Source organism: Halichoerus grypus, chromosome 15 (genome assembly GCF_964656455.1).
Source record: "Halichoerus grypus chromosome 15, mHalGry1.hap1.1, whole genome shotgun sequence".
NCBI classification, from domain to species: domain Eukaryota; kingdom Metazoa; phylum Chordata; class Mammalia; order Carnivora; family Phocidae; genus Halichoerus; species Halichoerus grypus.
Genome location: NC_135726.1, coordinates 51,314,718 through 51,324,093, shown reverse-complemented (window position 1 = coordinate 51,324,093; position 9,376 = coordinate 51,314,718). Strand labels below are relative to the sequence as shown.

Genomic DNA, 9,376 nt, shown 5'->3' with positions numbered 1-9,376 from the left:
TTCTTTCTTTTTTTTTTTTTTTAAGATTTTATTTATTTGACAGAGACACAGCGAGAGAGGGAACACAAGCGGGGGAGTGGGAGAGGGAGAAGCAGGCTTCCTGCAGAGCAGGGAGTCCAATGCGGGGCTCGATCCCAGGACCCTGGGATCACGACCTGAGCCGAAGGCAGACGCTTAATGACCGAACCACCCAGGCGCCCCTCCTCTGTGTATTTCTTGACAAATCCTAAGGCAACAGCATTGTTGTTGTCTGAGATGTCCAATACCATAGCCACCAACCTCATATGGCTATTTAAATTTAAATTAATTAAAATTAAATAAAAATTGGGGCACCTGGGTGGCTCAGTGGTTAAGTCTCTGCCTTCTGCTCAGGTCATGATCCCAGGGTCCTGGGATCGAGCCCCACATCGGGCTCCCTGCTCAGCGGGAAGCCTGCTTCTCCCTCTCCCCCTCCCCCTGCTTGTGTTCCCTCTCTTGCTGTGTCTCTCTCTGTCAAATAAATAAATAAAATCTTTAAAAAAAAATTAAAAATTAAGGATCATCTCTCAGTCACGCTGGCCACTTTTCTAATACTCGGTAGCCACGTGTGGCTAGTGGCTACCATTTTGGGCAGTGCAGATAAGAGAACATTTTGATCATCCCAGAAAGTTCTACTGGATAGAGCTGATATGCAACATTTCCATTATAAAGAAGTTCCATGGTGCCTCCTCCCAGTCAACCACAGTTGTGATTTCTATCACTATTGATTAGTTTTCGTGAATATACTTTATTTTTACTTTTTTTTTTTTAAGATTTTATTTATTTATTTGACTGCTTTTTTCTTTATTTTTAAAGAAAGCAGGGAGCTCTGATGTGGGACTCAATCCCAGGACCCCAGGATCATGACTGGAACCAAAGGCAGATGCTTAACCGACTGAGCCACCAGGGTGCCCCAATGAATATACTTTATTTTTTTAAAAGATTTTATTTATTTTTTATTTTTTAAAGATTTTATTCATTCATCTGACAGAGAGAGACCGTGCGAGAGGGAACACAAGCAGGGGGAGTGGGAGAGGGAGAAGCAGGCTTCCCACGGAGCAGGGAGCCAGACGCGGGGCTGGATCCCAGGACCCCAGGATCATGACCCGAGCCGAAGGCAGACGCTTAACCGACTGAGTCACCCAGGCGCCCCAAAGATTTTATTTATTTATTTGATAGAGAGAGAGAGTGAGAGAGCACAAGCAGGGCGAGCAGTAGGAGAGGGAGAAGCAGGCTCCCCGGTGGGCAGAGAGCCCAACTCAGGGCTCGATCCCAGGACCCTGGGATCATGACCTGAGTCGAAGGCAGACGCTTAACCAACTGAGCCACCCAGGCGTCCCCAATGAATATACTTTAAAAACCAAATAGTACTGGGGTACCAGACTGGCTCAGTTGGAAGAGCATGTGATTCTCGATCTTGGGGTCGTGAGTTTGATCCCCACGTTGGGTGTAGAGATTGCTGAAAAAAAAAAAATCAAACTGTACTAAAATGTTTATGAAAAAAAGCAGTCCTCAGGCACCTGGGTGGCTCAGTCATTAAGCGTCTGCCTTCGGCTCAGGTCATGATCCCGGGATCGAGTCCCGCATCGGGCTCCCTACTCAGCAGGAAGCCTGCTTCTCCCTCTCCCACTCTCCCTGCTTGTGTTCCTGCTCTCGCTGTGTCTCTCCCTGTCAAATAAATAAATAAAATCTTTAAAAAATAAAAAATAAAAATAAAAATAAAGAAAAAAGCAGTCCTCTGTGCCATCTCTCTCCACTCCCCTCTGCTCTCTAGAGGCAACCACTTTCAACTGCTTTACCTGTTTCTTCTAGTATTTTCTTCCATGTTTCTAAATAGGCTGACCTGCTATTTCTTTTTCTTTTCTTTTTTTTAAGATTTTTATTTATTTGTCAGAGAGAGCACAAGCAGGGGGGAGCAGCAGAGGGAGAGAGAGAAGCAGGCTCCTCACTGAGCAAGGAGCCCGATGTGGGACTCGATCCCAGGACCCTGGGATCATGACCTGAGCCGAAGGCAGAAGCTTAACGACTGAGCCACCCAGGCGTCCCTGACCTGCTATTTCTTTCTTTTTTTTTTTTTTTAAAGATTTTATGTATTTATTTGACAGAGAGAGACACAGTGAGAGAGGGAACACAAGCAGGGGGAGTGGGAGAGGGAGAAGCAGGCTTCCCGCGGAGCAGGGAGCCTTACGTGGGGCTCGATTCCAGGACCCTGGGATCATGACCCAAGCCGAAGGTAGACGCTAAACGACTGAGCCACCCAGGCGCCCCTGACCTGCTATTTCTTGATAGCCGATTGTAGACATTCTCTACTGATGCTTGAGCTCATGCAGCCACAACTTTCCCTCTCCCAATGAAATCATGTCATAATTTTTATATCAGTCAATAGTTTTTACAGTGTGATACGTAAATGTTTTTACTGTAGAGCCTTGTAATATACTAGCATTTTCTTTCTCATACAAACTTCAAAATTTTTGAGAATAATTACCTTTGTCACATGCTTAATTTTATATGTATTTTTCAAATGTTCCATGGGATCGTCCATACTCCTATCAGTTCACAAGCTTTGTTTCTTTTTTTCCCTCCCTCTTGAAGTCCTCTCTCTTACTTTAATCTGGGCCTGCTGCTCTCTAGGCCTGTGCTAAGCTTTCCTGGGACATCCCCAAGTTGGACACTATTTCCTGGATCCCATGTCTTTGTCTTACTTGGTTGACTCTTCATTTTGGTGGAGCACATCCTCCAGTTGTTCTCTTAAAAGGGTGAAGAAGAGGTAAATATTTTTGGGTTCTTAAAAACTAAATATAGCTTCATTCTACCCTCCCACTTTATTATAGTTTGGGTGGGGCGTAAAGTTCTAGGTTGGAAATATATGTATCCTTTTTCATTCAAATCTGTTTGCACCCTGAGTTGGAATGCAAGTTTAGAGAACAAGAGAAAGCTGTTTTTTTCCCTTAGATTTGTTTCCATTCTCCCTTTCCTTTCCTTTGAACTTGTATTTGACTTTCTTTTTTTTTTTTAAGGGAGAGAACGTGTGTGCCTGACGGTGGATGGGGGAGGGGCACAGGGAGAGGAAGAATCTCAAACACACTCCACACTCAGCATGGAGCCTGGCGTGGGGCTTGATCTCATGACCTGAGCCAATATCAAGAGCTGGACACTTAACCAAGCCACCCAGGTGCCTCTTGACTTTTTTTTTAAGTAGCTTGCCTCTTTTTTTTTTTTTTTTTTTTTTTTTTTAGCTTTTTGGCCTTTTGGCTTTTTTTCTGGAAGATTTTGGAATCTTCCCTTTTTCTCTGGGTCTGAAAATTCATTCATATGCCTTACTGTAGTCTTTATTCATTAGTCATTTTGACCTTAAGTCTGTCCTTTCGATCTGGAGAGTCCTACCCTTTGGTTCCAGGAAATTTTCTTATATATTTCTGTGCTGATTTCTTCCCCTTCATTTTCTTGCCTTTTTTCTGGAATCTTCATTATTTGGATGTTGGACCTTCTGAGTTCAGCCTTCAATTTTCTTATGTTTTCACTACTATTTTCCAGTCCTTTGTCAATTTCCCCTTACTTTCTAGATTCCCTAGACTTTAATCCTTCTCTTAAAATTTAAGTGTCATCTGTAATTTTGAATTCCCAAGAACCTTTCTTGTTACTTAATTATTCATTCTTGGCATACCCTCCAGCCCTTACTTTATAAATGCAGATATTTAGTGGTATCTTGCAAAGTATTTCACAAAGCATTTAGTTACAGGTGTTTTGTGATTCTTTTGTAAGCTTTCTTGTTTTTTTCTGTATAATGTTTGTTTCTTCTGGGCTTCTTTATTCAGTCTGATCTCTTTTTTTCACAGCAGAGGTATGTTAGTTTCCTATTATTGCTCTAACAAATTACCAGGAACATGGTAGCTTAAATAACACAGATTTATTATCTTGCAATTCTTGGAGTCAGAAATCAGAAATGGGGACCTGAGGGGGTGATTGAGCCGATTTAGGCCACTCACCTTGGCCTCTGAGTGGCTGCCAGCATGACCAGCCAGTGCCAGGGTATCTAGCAACTGCTGTGGGCTGAGAATTGGGAGACTGAGAAGGTGTCAGAGGCCTGCAAGCAAAAGAACTGGAGGCTGAAGCAGACCAAAGAAGCTCAGACTGAAACTGAACAGTACTGCCTGCAAAGAGAGAAGTTCAAGGCCAAGGAAGCTGTACTGTGGAGTGGAGAAGGAGACACAGGAGAAGATGACCATCCTCCAGACCTACTTCCAGCAGAACAGGGATGAAATCCCGGATAACTTCTTGGCCTTCATCTGTGACATCTGGCCAGAAATCCATGAAAACTACCGCATAAATAGAGAGGGAAGGAAGGAGCAGCTCTGCGCATGGCTTGGCATTTTATTTATTTTTTAAGGTTTTATTTATTTATTTTAGGGGCGGGGAGAGTGTGAGCCCAGGAAGGAGCAGAGGTAGAGGGACAAGCAGACTCTGCGCTGAGCGGGGAGTCCGATGTGGGGCTCAATCCCATGACCCTGAGATCATGACCTGAGCTGAAGGCAGACGCTTAACCCACTAAGCCACCCAGGCGCCCTCCTTTTCCAGTTTCTAGAGGTTGCCTGCATTTCTACCAACGGTCTGTTTATGATGAGTTAGGTATTCTCTGAGATGATACAGGTTTTCTCTACCTTGCTCCTCACTTCCTGCCGAGTCCCCACCAGCAGAATTGTTAACATCCATACTTCTACTAACAGTCTGTTCAAGGCAATCGAGGCTTTTCCTATTATCTTCTCAACATTCTTCCAGCCTCTGCCCATTGCCCAGTTCCAAATCCAAGTGTTTAGGTATTTGTTGCATTGACATCCGGCTTCCAGGAGCAAAGTCTGTGTTAGTTTCCCATTACTGCTATAACAAAGTATCACAAGCTTGGAGGCTTCAACAATACAAATGTATCATCTTACAGTCTGGAGGTCAGGCATTTGAAATGGGTCTCATGGAACTACCATCCAGGCGGTGGCAGGGCTGAGCTCCCTTTTAGAGACTCTAAGGAAGAAGCTCTCGCCTTGCCTTCTCCAGCTACTAGAAGTTGCCTGCATTCCTTGGCTCGTGGCTCCTAACTCCCTCTTTAACTAATAGGGACTCTTGTGCTTACACAGGTCCCACCAGATAATCCAGGATGATCTCCCCACCTCAGGATCCTTAGTCATGTTTGCAAAGTCCTTTTTGCCCACATAAGACAGCAAAGGAGAAGAAGTAAACGAGACAGGAGTCCCTGCCCTCGAATTCAAACACCATATGGACCTTTGAATGAAATTAATCAGCGATTACTACTTCTGTTGGAGGTGTGCTAATGATAGAGTGGTTATGTTTTTACGGAGTCTTTACTTTTAGAGATTTATTATGAAATACCTATCATAAAATGATATGGTGTCTGGGATTTGCCCCAAAATGTTGGCTGGGGGAGTGATGTGGGTGTAGATGAAGCAGGATCAGTCCACATTTGACAATGAAGCTTGGTGGATGTGGGTCTTCATACGGTTCTCTCAACTTTTGTGTCCATTTGAAATTGTCCCTAATAAACAGTTATAAAATGACCGTGATACTAGATATTAGCTGATATTCTAGTGGAAGAGTCAGACGATAAATAGAATAATAAGCACAAAAGTAATATCTCAGGTGCTGATCATTGTTATGGAAAAAAACCAAATCAGGTGGGGCAGATATATTCTTGCACCTGATTGGGAGGTATATTCATTTCCTGTGGCTCCTGTAACAAATGACCCCCAACTCAGTGGCTTAAAACAACACACATTTATTTTCATACAGTTCTGAAGGTCGGAAGTCCAAAATCAGTTTCACCGGCTGAAATCCAGGTGTTGGCAGGGCTGCGCTCCTGGAGGCTCTGTGGGAGAATCCATTTCCTCGCCTTTTTCAGCTTCTAGAGCTGTGTTCCTTGTATTCTTTGGCTCTGCCCCCTTCCTCCATCCTCAGAGCCTGCAGTGTAGCATCTTAATGCTGTTACGTTGCCTCTGTCTCTGTCCCGCCGTTGGATCTCCCCCCTTATAAAGACATCTGTGATTACACTTAGGGCACACCAGGATATCTCAAGCGCCTTGACTTCATCACACCTGCAAAGTCTCTTTTGCCATATAAAGGAATGTCCACAGGTTCCAGAGATCAGGGCCTGGAGATCTTTGGGGACCACTACTCAGTCTACCCAGGGAGTAATGCAATTTAAATGAGTAGTCAGGAAGGTCTTGCTGAGGAAAGGACCTTTATGGAAGGCTTGAGAGAGGTGAGGGAGGAAGGCACGCAGAGATCTGGGGTAAAAGCCTTCCAGACAGAGGGACCAGTGACCACAGGGGCCTGGAGGAGAAGGGTCTGAATCATCCCTCCCTCCTGGTGTTCATGCCCTTGAGTAACCCCTCCCCTTGCCCATGGGCTGGATGTAGGGATGTATTCTTGTTTTTTGTTTTTGTTTTTGTTTTTTAAAGATTTTTAAAATGTATTTTGAGAGAGAGAGCAGAAATGGGGAGAGGGGCAGAGAGAGAATCTCAAGCAGACTGCATGCCAAGCTCCATCCCATGACCCTGAGACCCTGAGACCCTGAGATCAGGACCCAAGCTGAAACCAAGAGTCAGACACTCAACCGACTGAGCCACCCAGGTGCCCCAGGATGCTTTCTAAGAAACGGAATACAGCAAAAGTGACGAGCTGTCACTTCTTTTTTTTTTTTTTTTTTTAAGATTTTATTTATTTGATAGAGAGACAGCGAGAGCAGGAACGACAAGCAGGGGGAGCGGGAGAGGGAGAAGCAGGCTTCCCGCAGAGCAGGGAGCCTGATGCGGGGCTCGATCCCAGGACCCCGAGATCATGACCAGAGCCGAAGGCAGACGCTTAACGACTGAGCCACCCAGGCGCCCCCGGGCTTTCACTTCTGACATCAGATTAAAAAAAGACAGTGACTTCCATCTTCCTTGCCTCTCTCTTGGGCTCCTCTTGCTTCTCCATTGGATGAAGCGGGCTGTCTTCAGAGGTGCCCCTGTGGGAGGGACCCGCCGGTGGTCCTGGCCAACAGCCAGCAAGGAAATGAATCTTGCCAGCAACCACCTGGTGAGCTTAGCGGCTGATCATTTCCCAGATGAGCTGGGATGTCTGCAGCTGCGTGCAATTCCTGACCTACAGAAACCGTGAGATAATAAATGCTGTTGTTCTCCACCATTACACTTGGGGGTAATTTGTTGTACAGATGAGCTGGCTCCTGCAGGTCTGGTGCCTGCGTGGAAGAGCCAGGAAGCCAGTGTGGCTGGGAGGAGTGGCTTGGGGGCAGGGGGAACAGTGAGAAAGGACGTCAGGCAGGTAGCAGAACGCTTACTACGATGCGACTGGCTCACGTCAGTCCAATACCCAATTTCATTTTCTTATATTCTTGGTTTTAAGATGTTCTTCCTCTCTTCCCCCCTGCTTGAACAGAGTAACCACGGATAGGATGGGGGAGTCCAGAGAAGGTGCCTGACCCAGCCTGGGGGGGTTTAGGGAGGGCTTCCTGGAGGAGGGGATGTCTCTGAGACCTGGAGGAGAGAGGAATAGCGAGGCAGGGTAAGGTGGGGGTGATGGCGCTGCAGGGACAGGACACCACTGGAGATGAGTAGAAAGCAGAGGAGTAAGCAGCAAGATGGGGCTAGCTGCTGCATGGTGAGTGCAAACAACGGGAAGGCATCACCATGATTTACTCCTGTCTGAGGTCATGTTGTGCAGGTTTTCCCCATTTTATTCTCCTTGGACGTCATACTGCAAGGAGCATCTGTGTGTGTGTGTGTGTGTGTGTGTGTGTGTGTGTGGCTTTGGTTAAGGCTCAGGGTCATGTCAGCAGCCTCACTAATGCTCAACACCTGTCTCCACCATCCGCACCACTGTGAGTCTCCCTACGACCTGTTTTTAGAGACTTTGTCTAACTTTGGAAATATGTCCTCATTTGTATGACTGTGTAATAAATGTCATTTGTTGAGATAAGCACCAATTATCCCCATCCCACGCCTGTCCCAGCCCTGCTCACTTTGGGTCGTCACCGTCGGGATGGTTTTGTCTCCTCCACTGGACTATGTGCCCCAGGAGGACAGGGCTGAGGCTGTCTCGGTGACCACTGGGTGCCTTTGGCTCCCCAGCTCAGGATGTGTACGGGGCTCAGGTAATACAGGATGAGTGAATGAATTAACAAATGAGAGAAAGAGAGGGAATTATGAAGGAAGTCACAACCTTAGGTGGCCCACTGCCTCCCGCTTTCTGGCTCTCTCGCTGAGCCCTATGGTTATATCAACGAAGCTCCTTCTCTAACCGGCTAAACAGAGAATTCGAGCCTCACTCTCCTTCTCTGCCTAGATCAGCTCCAGAAACTATCATGCACACAGACATAGACACACAGACACTGGAATAAAATGGGCTTTGGGCAACTCACCTCACCTCTCTGAGCCTGCTTTTTCATCTGTAAAATGGGGATAATCAAAGCATGTGATTTATAGGACCGTCATGAGGATTCAATGTCATAATTCTCTCTGCTATCCTGGCCTTAGCCACAGACTGGCTCTGCTTGCCAGTCTCAGTCCTTCCGGTTCATGTGTCACAAGGCACTCCAAGACTTATGGGTTCAGAATGCAAATTTGACCATTCCCCTGCCCCCGCTCATTCACCTCTTCAACAAATATTTATTGATTCCCCACTGTGTGCCAAGCACAATGGCAAGGACCACAGATGTAGGAGTGAGTAAAATGGGCAAAATCCCTGCCCTTATGGAACTGACCTTCTAAACTAAATAAGTCGAATATTTAATATGTCAGATGGTTAGATGGGCTCTGAAGAAAAACAAAGCGGGGGAGGGAGCTGCAGTGGGTAGCATATGAGTTTGTGTGTGGGGGAGCTTGAATTTAATTTGGTGCCACTGAGAAGGTGACACCAGAGCAAGGACCCGAAGGATGTGATGAAGTCCAGCCATGGGGACATCAGGGGAAAGAGCATTCCAGGCAGAGGACATAGCAGGTGCAAAGGCCCTAAGGTAGGTTGTGCCTGGATGTTCTGGAAACAGAATGGAGGATAATGTGGCTGAAATGGAATGAGCTAAGCAAGAGAGGAGGGGATCAGAGAGATAAAGTGGGTTGGTGCGGGGGTGATGAGGGGGTACACTGGCTAGACAGGGTTCTGCAGGCCATTCTAAGGATTTTTGGCCTGGCCCTGCCTCTCCCTGCAGCTGCATTCTCTCTACTCTGTCCTTGCCTCTGTCCTTCTACCACGCAGGCTTCCCTTTAGCCCTTTGAGGCATTAGCTTTCTTGTGGTGGCAGAACTTTTGTATACCATCTTCCCTCTGGCTGGAACACCAACACCCTTCCCCCTTCT

General features: G+C 46.3%; 1 pseudogene; it reads left to right on the top strand.

Annotated features, from left to right (window-relative positions):
• Positions 1-492: 492 nt before the first annotated feature.
• LOC144380214 (V-type proton ATPase subunit G 1 pseudogene) lies at positions 493-6,668 on the top strand (annotated as a pseudogene).
• Positions 6,669-9,376: the final 2,708 nt, after the last annotated feature.